The sequence below is a fragment of the Mesoplodon bidens genome, assembly GCF_964165515.1.
Source record: "Mesoplodon bidens genome assembly, chromosome: 2".
In the NCBI taxonomy this organism is placed as follows: Eukaryota; Metazoa; Chordata; class Mammalia; order Artiodactyla; family Ziphiidae; genus Mesoplodon; species Mesoplodon bidens.
Genome location: NC_138177.1, coordinates 150,311,002 through 150,324,714, shown reverse-complemented (window position 1 = coordinate 150,324,714; position 13,713 = coordinate 150,311,002). Strand labels below are relative to the sequence as shown.

At 39.7% G+C, this 13,713-nt stretch overlaps 1 pseudogene across 1 annotated transcript; it reads right to left on the bottom strand.

Annotated features, from left to right (window-relative positions):
• Positions 1-13,132: 13,132 nt before the first annotated feature.
• LOC308607975 (cytochrome c oxidase subunit 7C, mitochondrial-like) lies at positions 13,133-13,328 on the bottom strand (annotated as a pseudogene). The gene has a single exon. The product of its transcript is annotated as a cytochrome c oxidase subunit 7C, mitochondrial-like (transcript).
• Between the last annotated feature and the right edge of the window lie 385 nt (positions 13,329-13,713).

Here is a 13,713-nt window from a genome sequence, read left to right as displayed (position 1 = left end):
GAGGCAGGAAGAAAACCAAAAATGATCAGAAAGCTAAAAAGAAGGAAAGAAAACTTGAAGACGGAGGCAGGAAGACGATGGAAATTTTGAAGCATTTCAAGGAATTAAACATATTTTGTTTGATAACACAGTCATTGTTGGTGAAGGTATGGGGAGACAGGGTCCTGTACACATCATTGGTGGGAGTATAAAGTGGTACAGTCTCTTTGGAGGGCAGGTTAGCACTATTTGCCTATGAAAGTTTTAAATGCAAATATCCTTTGATGAGATTCAACAATAAGAAATTATCCTACATATATTTGGTCGAGCACCTAAAGATGTATGTACTTTATAGTATTGTTTGTAATTTGAAAAAACAGAAGCAACCTAAATGTAGATTGATAGGGAATTGATAAAATAAATTATGATACATCTGTATAATAGAATATTAGGTAGTGGTTTTTAAAAATGAGTTAGAGCCATATGTGCTTATATGTAAAACAAGGTACAGAGAAGTATATGACCCCTTTGTATAGAGAAGAAGATACGTATATATCTTTATATTGATATTTGCATGCAGAACTTTTGAAAGGGTGTAAAAGTAATTGTTGACAGTAGTTTCCTCTGGGGAGTATGACTGAGATGGTAAGTAGGAGTAGTACTTTTTATTTTATGCTCTTCTATGGTATTTGAATAGTTAACATGTACATGTACTATTTTTATAATTTAAAAATCTGGTTTATAATTTAAAACAGATAATGTGGAAGTACTGGAGCAGAAAAAGGACGCTAGGTAAAAACTACAGAAATCCAAATAAAAAGTATGGACTTTGGTTAATAATAGTGTATCAATATTGGCTCATTAGTTATGACAAAGTACCATACTAAAATAAGATGTTAATAATAGGGGAAACTGAATGTGAGGGATATAGGAACTTTCTGTACTATCTTTGCAACTTTTCTGTAAATCTAAAAACTATTCTAAAAGATTTATTTTAAAAAAGACAATTTGGAAGACTATTTTATGGGAAAGGTCCATAGCCTAGCACCTAAAGATTGAATATAAGAGAGATGAATTGATAAAAATGAGTGATTCATCTGGCTCTAGAACTAATTACTAATTGGTTCCATTTCTTTCAAACGGCCAAGTGGGATGAGATGTACAGTCACAATTGCTGGACAAGTGTCTGATTTCTTGTTGTTGTTTATTAAATTAATTTTCTTTTCTGAATTAGTTTGTAAAAAAGTTTAACTGATGGTTGTTTCAGTTTCAACGTCCAAAAAGTACAGACTGGTCCGGGAGCTATATGGTGAAGGAATTTCAAAAATGAAGAGACTTAAAGGTGGTCAGATGCTTGCTGCTTTCTGCAGATGAGCAGGGTGGGGTGGACAGAGAGCAGATGTGAAGGGTATGTGGACTCCCACTTAACTAGCTCCGTTTATGGCCATTTCTGTGAGATTTGCCCCTCACATCGGCACTGCAGCCAAGTAGAAGCAGGCCAGAAGACTCCATCCCTCGCCATCCTCTAAGTGGGGTCCCTTTCCTCCATGTACCATGAGGGCTAGTGGTGGCCATTGGAAGTTCTTTGCAGCATTAGGGTCTAGAAAACACAGACCTGCCATTGGCTCAATATATGTCCACATCTGTGTTTCTGCCACTGATGGTAAGAAATGGTTAAGACCACGTATAAGAAATGTTCCCTCTGAATTAGTTTACATGCCAACTAGAGGAAGGAGGACTTGGTTTTACCTTTCCATGTAGTGGAAGGAGATCTCTAGGCCCTGTGCCCAGTTGGCACCCAGTTCAGAGGAGGGATCCTCTGTAGTACTGGATACAACTGATGACTTCATCCTTCTTGGAATTCCCCTCCCTTGGCTTCTGGGACATGATACTCCCTTGGTTCTTTTTCTACTTCTTCAACTGTGTTTTTGTTCCCATAATACCTGGTGTTTCCCCTTATTGCAGCACTTTTTTTTTTTTATCATGATAGAGAGTGAAGTGTGCAGGTGAGGGGAGTAGGATGCTATGTTACTCTGTAGAGGAATTTTAAAACAACGATCAACTAAAAGTTTGCTTGCTTTTAAATACCATGACATGCTGACACTTTTAAACAATGTTGATTATAAAATATTTCTCCCCGAAAATATCTTTTGTTGGTCTAAGTTCTGAAAAATTGCTGTGGTTATTGAGTTTTAATAATACATATGTAAGTTTCAAATTTGCATCTTTTTTAGTATTTATTCTTTAATAAACATTGCATTCTGTAAGGAAGAATGGGGAGAACTTCCAGTTACACTGTGGGCCACTACATCTGCAGACCCGCTTCAAGTGTAAGTGCCTAACAGCTCAGAAGCATCTGAGCTCACTTAGGACACAGTTTCTATCCGTATTCATATGCAGGAATATGCAGTATCCAAGTCCTGTGATACTGCATATTCCTGCATATGAACAGTAGATTCAAAGTGAACAATGAGAGCATGTTAATTATAAAGAGGAGGAAGCATAAATTGAGTTATTTCAATTCTGCTATGCTTTGTGACCACTTGGAGTTCTTATTTATGTTTAAATTTTGGAACAGTGAAACAAGCTGTGAACTGAGGGGTGGGACATTTTTGTTTGGTCTGTGCAAATTTTAGTTCACCTAGTAAATAGTTTACTAAACTAGAATATCTCTAAAAATAAAACATTCCTTTAATATTGTCAATCATTTATGTTAAAACTAAAGAATTAATCAAGAAAATAGCTTTATGACTGATTATGTCATAAAAAATGTAAAACATGATATGCTGTGTCAAATATGCCTGGTATGCCTCTGGAGGTGATGTCTGAATTGAAATATGAGTGATGAGCAGGTGACAGCCACATAAGTGTTTGGAAGAAGGTTGTGTTGGCACATTTAAAGAGCAGAGAGAGGGCTTCCCTGGTGGCACAGTGGTTGAGAGTCCGCCTGCCGATGCAGGGGACGCGGGTTCGTGCCCTGGTCCAGGAGGATCCCACATGCCGCGGAGCGGCTGGGCCCGTGAGCCATGACCACTGAACCTGCGCGTCCGGAGCCTGTGGTCTGCAACGGGAGAGGCCACAACAGTGAGAGGCCCGCATATCGCAAAAAAAAAAAAAAAAAAAAAGAGCAGAGAGAAGGTCTGAGGGCTTGGATGGGGTGAACTTGGGGGGATGCAGCAAGAGATGAAATGGGGAGAGGCTAGACCTCCACGAATCTTTAGGGTCACAGAGAGTTTGGATTTTGTTCTAGATGCAACAGGAGGCCGCAGAGCGTTTAAACAGGGAGATGTACCATGTTGTCATTTATCATTTAAAAAGATTACTTGGGCTGCTATGTGAATAACCGACTGAAGGCGGGTAAGTGTCAGTGAAAGAGGACCACTGTAAAAAGGCCATTGCAGTGTCACAGTGAGAGAGGGGGAACGAAGCATGTCGTCTTACACTTCTTGAAATATCCACAATGCCTTTCCCATAGTAGATACTTAATAAATACTAAATAAATAAATTTATAAAGCACTAAGTGTCTTAAAACAAAACAAAACAAAACCAAAACTGCAACAGAACAGATGCTGAGTAACATGGTGTTAAGCCAAGAACCACTGACTATGACGCTCACCAGATTGGATTTTAGTCACAGCTCAAGCACTTATTAGCTGAGCTGCTTTGGGGCAGGTCATTTAAACTTTTTTGAGCCTCAGTTTTCATGTCTGCACAATGGGAGTGAGCTGACTCACCTTTTTGTTTTATTGAACAAATTAAATGAGCTAATGTATTTATAGCATGGTGCCTGATCTGTGGTAGCCACTCAATAAATAGTGACTATTATGGTTAGCAGGACATGAGACAGTGGTCACTGGAGCTTTGATGTGGTTCCAGCCATAGGGACAGGGCATCTGAGACTCCTTAGGGTGTGAGGAACACTTTGGATCTTTTCACAGTTGAGATTCTGTCTCGTGAATCCAAACTTTCACTGGCTCTTGAGTAACTGGATTTTCAAGTCTAATGAGGAAAAATAAGAAGAGAACTCTGGAAAGAGAAAGTTAGGGTTAGATTATTCTCTCAGCTCAGTTCTTCCCTTTGATTTTAGGAGGAGTCATATCTCCTGTCCCTTCATTTCCAAGTGGAAGAGTGAAGTCCTAAGGTATGTGCTTCCTTGCACGCAAAATAGTTGCTCCCCAAAGCAAGTTTCCAGTTTTCTCTGCAAAAGCTCCACGGAGCACAGGGAGCTCTAGTCTTGTACCTAGTTAAATGCCTGACTTAAGGATGCAATCATAGCTGTTTGTCTCTGTAAATCATTTCACCCTCACCTAGAGCATTCCAGGTCTCTGGCACTGCAGCAATGACCATTCAGAATCTTTGAGGACAGGGTGGAGCTGGAGACAGCATTTATCCTCAGAGAGGAGAGAGCCACCTCTTTGGGGGTGATATATTTTTTCTTTCTCTTAAGGTTTTCTTGCCAAGATGTGTGTGTGTGTGTGTGTGTGTGTGTGTGTGTGTGTGAGAGAGAGAGAGAGAGAGAGAGAGAGAGAGAGAGAGAGAGAGAGAGAGAGAGAGAGAGAAAGAAAAAGGCCCAACAGTGTAGAGAAACTGTTAGCACAAAGGCCAGGGGAGGGACTTTCCGGGGAAGACAAGGAAGTGATTTTGCCCAGTTTAAATCCCACTTGAACCGTGTGGTTTCTGAGTCCTGAACCTTTTGAGGTTCAAGTTGAGTGCACTCTCTACAAAACGTGATTTTCTGGTTCACATCAAAAAGGCTTTAAAAGACTTCGAAGTCTTTTCCTTGGGACATCAAACAGCCCTCCACAAAGCAGGATGCTGATGAGATGCGTGCAAATGAACAGATTCAGCTCTCCTGTGAGGATTAGATTCTCCTTAAGAAGCATGTGAAGTTGGAAACACGGGAGACCGGGCTACACCAAATATACTCCCACGTGGGGACCCCGGCACCCTCCCGCCTGTTTACCCTCAGTACCTCCTGGGCCTGGAAGCTGACCTTATTTGTTATAAGGTTCACATCGGAGTACCCAGGGAATTAGAAGCTGAAAACAAACTCTTCTGTATTCTCTACCTTGCCTAAGGCAACACTTATGTCCCCCAATAAAAGGTGTAAATTAACTTAGGAAAGATAGATCATTCCTTTGAAAAATTGTCAGTTGTCTAGGTGGCTTAGAGCAGAATTTTGCTTATTGAACCAACCTCAATCTTTAGAGAAATAAGGACTTAAATATCTGCTCTCTTAAGGTAAGTGGACTAGCCGACTTTGAGTTTGGGGTAGGAAACCAACCAACGCAGTAGACTGTTTCAGAGCCAGCAGCAGATGCTAACTGCATAGACACGGCTCTGGGTAGGTCTACAGCATATACACAGTCTCTATGCTGAGGAGCTAAAATGTTAATGATTAGCTTTAAGGTGAAGCAACTCCCCTGAAGAAACCATAATTAGCAATTAAAGTATATTTAAAAAACTGTTCCAACCAGCAGCTTCTAAATAAATAATTGTCACTGCTGATTGAACCTGTTTTCTTTCCCTGTGTTTCTTATCTTGTTCCTCCCTTGCATAACTTACAACCCTGTAAATGCTCAGTAGCTTTTAATATGATTCTGTCAATACGTTTACCATGGTGACTTGGGCCGTATTTGGCGAGCATTTGAAGAAATCAGTCACTGGTTGGAGGGAGGAAAGACAAGCTGTCGATATCCAGGGAGAAATGCTAATAACCCTGGTGACAAATCATCCTCTGGATTCTCCAAGGGTTAAGAAAAAGCACCTCTTAGACATGGGAGCTCAGGGCTAAGTGGTGGTGACTTGTTAGGAAGCACAGACATTAGCTGTCACAGACCTGCAGTGTCCTTTTCATTGTCTTACTTTGTACCTCTCAAAGACACAGATGAGTTTTGGAGACAAATGGGCCTGGATTTGGGTCCCGATTCCCCTGCTTTTTAGCTGTGTGACCTTAAGCAATGCCAAACCTTCATTTTCTCATCTGTGAGTTAGAGATTGTAATACCTAGCCTCAGAAGGGGGTGGAAAAGGCCTTGCACAAAGATATTATTCACCGCTTCTCAGATTCTTCTGGGAAAGGACACAAATGATAGAAGAAAATAAACTTCTGGCCCCAGCATTGTAATGATGAATAGAGAGTATAACGTATTTAGGAATCTTGCATTATCTAAACTTTTTGTGAATTTTGCGTTCTGGGTTTAATTTATCAAAATAATGTTTAAATATGCTTTATCATGAATAGAATTGGTGCTCTGATATGATACATTAATTCAACACATATTTATTGAATGCCTACTATGTGCCAGGCAGTTATAGACACAAAGGGCACAGCAGTGAATAAAATAGGTAAAGTCTGGACTACCAGTGAGTCTACGACTGCATCAGTCAGGAAACCTAGTACTGGCTATCTCTGAGGTCCTCTGTGACCCATTTGAGGGGACATCAAACCCTACGCCAGAGAATCCTGGGGAGGACTGGCTAGTTGCCATAATTTTAAGCAGGGAAAGATAGTGAAACATCTACCCAGAGAGAACTATTAATATTTTGGCATATATCCTTCGAGATTCTTTTTATGAGTAGATAGGTAAGTTAACAAAAATTTTATAAAAGTAGGATTATGTTAACATGCTAGCTTCTGACTTTCTTTTTCACTTTTTCATTTATTATAGATAGTGCTCTGTGTCAGTAAATATAGATCCATAACACGACTTTTAATAGCTACTTAGTATTCCATTGCAGGGATGTATCATATTTTATTTAACCAACCTCTGGTTGTCTAATTAGATCGTTTCCAGCTTTCCAGTATTATAAACAACACTTACAGAGAACATCTTTATAAAGTCACCTTTGTCAAGTGTCTGATCATTTTCTTAGGATATATTCCTAAAAGTAGAATCGCTGGATTAAAAGTATGCATATTTCAATTTTTGTGCTTGTTGCCAGATTACTTATTTCTTTATGCTCTTATCAACACATTAGGATGAAACTTTTTAATCCTTGCCAATTTAATAAGCAAAAATGGTATTATGCTAATTTAATCTGCATTTATTTAGTTACTAGTGAAGTTAAACATTTTTTAATATTTTTTGAGATTAGTTTATCTTCTTTTTTGAACTGCCTGTTCATTTCTTTCTTTCTTTCTTTTTTTTTTTTTTTGCGGTATGCGTTCCTCTCAGTGTTGTGGCCTCTCCCGTTGCGGAGCACAGGCTCCCGACGCGCAGGCTCAGCGGCCATGGCTCACGGGCCCAGCCGCTCCACGGCATGTGGGATTTTCCCAGACCGGGGCACGAACCCGTGTCCCCTACATCGGCAGGCGGACTCTCAACCACTGCGCCACCACGGAAGCCGACCTGTTCATATCTTTTATCCACGTGGTGTCCACCTTTCTCATACTGATTTTAAGTACTCTTTTTATTAATCCTTTTTAATCTATAATTTATGTTGTATATTTTTTTCCAGTTTATCATTTGTCTTGATGTATTGGTGGGGTGTTATTGTTGTTGGGTTTTTTTTTTTTTTTTTTTTTTTTTGGCTGCACTGGGTCCTTGTTGCGGCTCTTTGTTGCAGCAGGCTTCTCTCTAGTTGTGGCGTGAGGGCTTAGTTGCCCCTTAGCATGTGGGATCTCAGTTTCCCAACCAGGGATCGCATCCACAACCCCTGCATTGGAAGGCGGATTCTTAACCTCTGGACCACCAGGGAAGTCCCTGTTGTTGTTTATTTTGCATATAGAAGTTTTTAATTTAATGAAGCATTTTATTATTCCTTTCCTTTTTAGTTTCTGACTTTTAGCTTGTCCTTAGAAAGGTGTAAGGCCACTCCTAATCAATCCCTAAAGCTTCCAATGTGCAGAAGTTACCTCAAAGATAATAGTCCCCAACTTGGAAAAAGCCTAAATCCTAAGGTCCCGTGGATGTCCACTCAAAGGGAAGAAAAGAAGTATCCATACCTGAGAGAGGAAGTCTGCAGGGCCTCAAGAACACCAATGAAGTTTACACCCTAATGGAAAATACAAAACAGTAATTTAAAAAAAATGTGATGAGTGATATTATAGGAGAAGGGTAGAGGATGCTATGGAAGGTAACAAAGAAGAAACCTAACTGAGTCCAAGGTCTCAGGATATGCATCCTGGAAGAATAGATATTCAAGCTGAGATTTTAAGACTGAGTAGAAAAGTGAGGAAATACATTTCCATGCAAGGAAATGGCAAATGCAAAGACTTACAGTCTAGAACTGTAAGTTATGGTAGCCACTAGCCTTGTGGGGCTATTTAAATTTAAATTAATTAAAATTAAAGAAGATTAAAATTTTATCTCCTTGGTCCCACTAGCTACAGTTCAAGTGCTGACTAGCTACATGTGGCTAGTGGCTATTATAGTGGACAGCTATAATATGGAACTTTTTCATCATTGCAGAAAGTTCTATTGGACAGTTTCTGTGGAGAAAGAGCTTGATGTATTCAGGGAACTGACAAGAGTTTACTCCAGCAGATACATACTTTGCAAGGGAGGGGAGGGGCGAAAGATGAAGAGGACATAGAAAAGAATGGAGGGACTTAGTCAAAGCTGACCCTGGGATTGGGGCTGATGTTCCCAGCCTGTTATAGAGGAAGTAAAAGGGAAACCGGGAAATAAGTTTAAGATTTATTATACAACAACCCTTCAGGTAGATATCATCTCCATTTTATAGTCTCAGAAGATTTAAGACATTGACCAACACACAGCTAGTTAGTGGCAGAGCTGGGATTCAAAGCCAGACCTGTCTGATGCCAAAAACTTGTGCTTTTTCCCTGTATCACTGCAATAGATTGCAGAAATCTCTACCAAATGATCCCTTCAATCAGGATAGAAGGGATTCTGACTTAGAACAGACTCCTTCTCAACTTGGTCCTTCTTTCTGTTGGGGGAATGTTAATCATGGGTGAGCTTGGGACCCCACCTGGAGGTACAAGTGAGAGCTTAGAGGCAGAACTTTCTTTGGAGCCTTAGGCCTCCTGTTCCCTGAGTCTCAAAGAGAAACTCCTTCAGGTATCTTACAGACCTTGATATTAGCCAAATTCAAGCAGGAGCTCTTCTCAGGGCCTGGCCCTCAGAACCAGGACAGCATTGTCAAGGAGAGCAGCCAGCTTGAAGCAGCCCATCTGAAACCTGGCAGTGGTACTCCTATGTATCAGAATGTGTCCCTTGATTCATTCCCTGACCTAGGACCTGTTGTGGTGGCCACTTCCAAAATACTATCTTTGGAAAGAAAGAGTGCCCGTCCCCCATTAAAGGGGAATTCTTTGCCCTAGTACAATCCCATCTCATCCAGCAGTTGAGAGAAGTGTCAGGCCGTGCTTGCCCCAGCCCTAAGCAGCCATGGGGACCGAGGCTTTTAGTTTGCTGTCACAACTCCAGGCATTTTCTGAGCCTGTGAAAGTCATGCATGACAGGATATTAAAGAGAATTACCATCAGGATGTGAATTCTAGATTAGTCTGTTTCCCTAAGTACAGTATCTATTATTTTCTAGGGTGAACATGGTACCTTCACATTCTCTAATCTGGTATGAATGAATGAGGGGAAGATAAAATGTAGAATCATTCAGAACAGGAATAATGAAGGATACAAATCTGGGGAAGAAATACAAGAGATACGGTCAAGGTGATAGATAAAAGGATTAGCCTTGGAGATGAGCAATTATTCTAAGAGGAGTGAAAGAAGAGAAAAATTTTAATTGATGGGGAGAAAGATTCTAGTGAATTCTACCTTTAAAGTAGGAAGTGAAGAACTGTGGAGGAAAGGACAGAGTATCAGCTGAAAACTTAATGCATGGAGAAGGTTTGTGATCTCCGTTGAATGTAGTGCATAGATTACTCAAGACATGATTATAAGAAGAGTAAGCAGCATTTCTTCATTCATTCATTTATTCCACAAATTTATTATTATTTATTTGACTATATATTGTGAACTATTAGTTCGTAAGAATCCAGTGTAAACAAGACCCAGCTTTCCTTCAAGCAGCTTACAGTTGTGGAGAACACAGATATATAAACAGCCAAATACATTACATTGCAGCAAGTATTTTAAGACAGATAAATTCATGGTATAGTTCACAGGACTTGTACCCAACCTAGAATTAGGTCAAGGAATTTTTTTTTCAGTTTTATAACTTTATTTGACCATCAGCTATAAGTTCTCATCCAGATTTTTGAAAGCAGTGACAGGTACATAGGTATACAGCGTATAGATCTTGTTTCGTGGACCTTCATCCTCAGTATGTTTTCTGGACAACCACACCTGGACAGATACAGTATGGGGGATTCCTTATTCTTTTGGCCCAGACAGCTTTGTTGAGCCTGGTGTCAGTGCACTCAGCTGGAGTTCCCATTTTTTTCATGGCAAACTTCCAGATCTCTTTGAGTGCCCGAGGGGCATACTTCTTGAACTCTACTCCATGGATGTTCATGTAAATGTTGATGGTGTATTCTCTGGTCACTGCCTCATTGATTTCAGAACAGTCCTTCTTGCCACCTTTTTTTGTGGGACCCAGATTGGAAAGCAGGGGATCCTTTATGTTTCAGTTCACATGTATGTATCTCCTATGTGCAGCCTTTTCTGATTTCTTTCTGATTTTCAACAAAGCAGCTTTTCACTTATAAACACATCTAGCAGTACATAGTTGTTAATGTACTTTTTGTTTTTTTCCTAAGTACATTAATTTTTTCTTTTATATTGTGAAATATAGCATACCTGGAGAAAGATGCACAAACTATATGTGTACAGTTAAACAAATAATTGAACCCTCATGAAACCACAGCCAGCCCAAGAAACAGAACAGTTCCAGCATCCTAGTAGTCCTTTGTATACTTCTCCTTGGTCACAACCCATCTCTCCCTTACTTGGATAATCACTCCCTTGACTTTTATGATGATTACTTTCCAGCTTTTCTTTATAATTTTATTACCTATGTCTGTATCCCTAAACAATATAGTTTAATTTAGCATTTTTGGATCTTTATATGGGTAAAATCATGTTTTTGTACTGTTTGGGTCTTGTTTCTTTTGTTCATCATTAAAAGTTTAGGATTCATCCATATTATTGCATGTACTTGGAGTTTATTCATTTTTATTGCTGTGTTATAGTCCATTGTATGAATACACCCTGATTCATGTATCCATTCCAATGATGATTCATATTTAGGTTATTTACAATTTTTTTCTTATGGAAAATGCTACCATAAACATTTTTTATAAGTGTCTTGGTGTACAGGACACAAGTTTCATTAGGGTAGAGACCTGGAACTAGAATTGCTGGGTCCTGAGATAAGTGCTTCTTCAACTTTACTAGCTAACATCAAACTGTTTCCAAAGAGGTTCTGCCAGTTTGTTCTATTACCAGCACGTAGAATTTTTGTTGTTCCACTTTCTTACCAATACTTGGTATTGTGAGACCTTTTTCATTTTTGCCAGGCTTGTGGATATATAACAATTTCTCAGTGTGTTTCTTACTTAAATTTCCCTGGTTACTGGGTAGAGTATGTTTTCATGTGTTTATTAGCCATTGATTTTTCTTTTTTTGTGAAGTACTTTTTCAGAGTTTTGTTGATTTTTCTATTGGGTTGTCTCTAACCTGATTTCTTCATGTAGACATAGTATTTCTCCTTCTAGTCAACCTATTCTCCCTATGAGTATCTCTTACAAATATATTCTTTTTTTTTTTTTTGGCTGCGCCTCATGCCTTGTGGGATCTCAGCTCCCCAACCAGGGATTGAACCCAGGCCACGGCAGTGAAAGCCTAGAATCCTAACCACTGGACCACCAGGGAATTCCCATCCTACACATATATTCTGTATTTTCTAACTGCTCTTCTTATCTCTAAACTCCATCCTCTTCATAGCTACCAGAGTTCTGTTTCTAAGACAAGCCCTGTTCTTGTAACTCCCATGCCTGGAACCCTTTGGTGACCCCCATGGCCTCACAGACAACACAGCATGGAAGGCCCTCCATCATCTGCCCTCTGCCCAACAAGCCTCAGCTCTTACTGGATCCTCCCAACTCCTCCTCCCTCCTTTTTTACTGTAATTTCCATCTCTACCAAACTGCTTGCAGTCCCCTGAACACATAAAATTGTTTTACACCTGTCTTTGCCAGTTATCCTTTTTCTTCCTTTTGCCCTTCATTTGGAAAATACTCATCTTTTTAAAACTCTATTCAAAGGTCACTGCCTCTATGAAACCTTCCCAGCTTGCCTTCTCATCTCTCATTAACCTCTCCATCTCTTGTCCTTCTACTAAGCACACTATTGTTATTTCTAGCAGGGCATTTGTTTACTCTATTTCATGTATTGGTCCATATACCTGCCTCCCCCATCAGACTGTACCTAAACCCTCTGAAGGCATGGGAAGCCCCTGAATGTAAGGAAATTTCTTATTCCTCTTTTCATTCCTAAGGCCTAGCACAGTGTCTGGTACAGAGCAGCTGGTGGTAAATAGCACAAATTGTTATTAATGTTATAACTATCATTAGGAGTACTTGTCTATCTGTTTTCCTTATTAGACTGTGAATTCCTTGAGGGCCCTGGTACTTGGGTGGCATGCAGTGACATTTGTCTAATGAATGAATAACTTATAAAAACTTCTGAAAACAACCATTGCTCTATAGCAATATTTGGAGTAGGAATATAGAAGTCATGAGTATTAAATTTGCAGAGAAACAAAACTGATTTACATCCATCTCATGAGAATGAAATTTTAGGCTCAAACTAATTCAAAGCAAAATTTTATAAAAAGAAATGTAAAATGTTATGCTTGGGTTAAATTTTTTTAAAGTATTTATGCCATAAGTTTATTTACAAACATATCTAGGATGTTGAGTTCAATCCTTTTTTCAAAGAGATTGCACCTCTTAAAATGCTCCTCTGCATATCTGTCTCATGGATTATTATTTTTTTTATATTTATTTGGCTGCATCGGGTCTTAGTTGCGACACGCAGGATCTTTGTTGCGGCATGCGGGATCTTTTTTTTTAGTTGTGGCACGCAGGATCCTTTAGTTGCGGCATGCGAGCTCTTAGTTGTGGGATGTGGGGTCTAGTTCCCAGACCAGGGATCGAACCCGGGTCCCCTGCATTAGGAGTGTGGAGTCTTAGCCACTGGACCACCAGGGAAGTCCCTCATGGATTATTTTTTAAGCAGTTGTTGTCTTACTATAAAGAAAGGTGCAGCAAATCCAGACCCAAAGTACGAAGTCATCATAGTTAATAACCACCACTTGTTTTCCATTGAAAATGGTAAGTTATTCCCTGGACCTTCCTCATAGTGGCTCTTACAGACCATAGAGGTTGTGAACCTCTCTGGATGCTCTGTTCCAGCATAGCGCTGTTGGGAGCTCTGAGAAAGGCGCAGAGACTGAAGGTAGAAGAAATGGCGGCAGCACCTGGGTTATAATATTAAGCTGTAAAAGAAGGAAAAACTTAACTTGTTGGTTCAGATGGAAAAGGAGTTCAAATTTGTTAGATGATATTGTCCTCCATCTAAAACAGAGGATTATAATTTGCGTGTGACTGGAAAGATGAAAATCTAAGGAACACAGTGTCAGGAGATTATCCGTTGGTTAGCACCTATGTCTGCTGTCTGAAGAGCTTGTCACTGTTACAGTGAAAGCTTGTACATGGCCCAGCTAAGACTTTCTTTGCTCAACAAGAGTGCCTGTTTCTCCGAGTAACCATTCTGAAACTGTTTCCAAGATGAAACAATGGA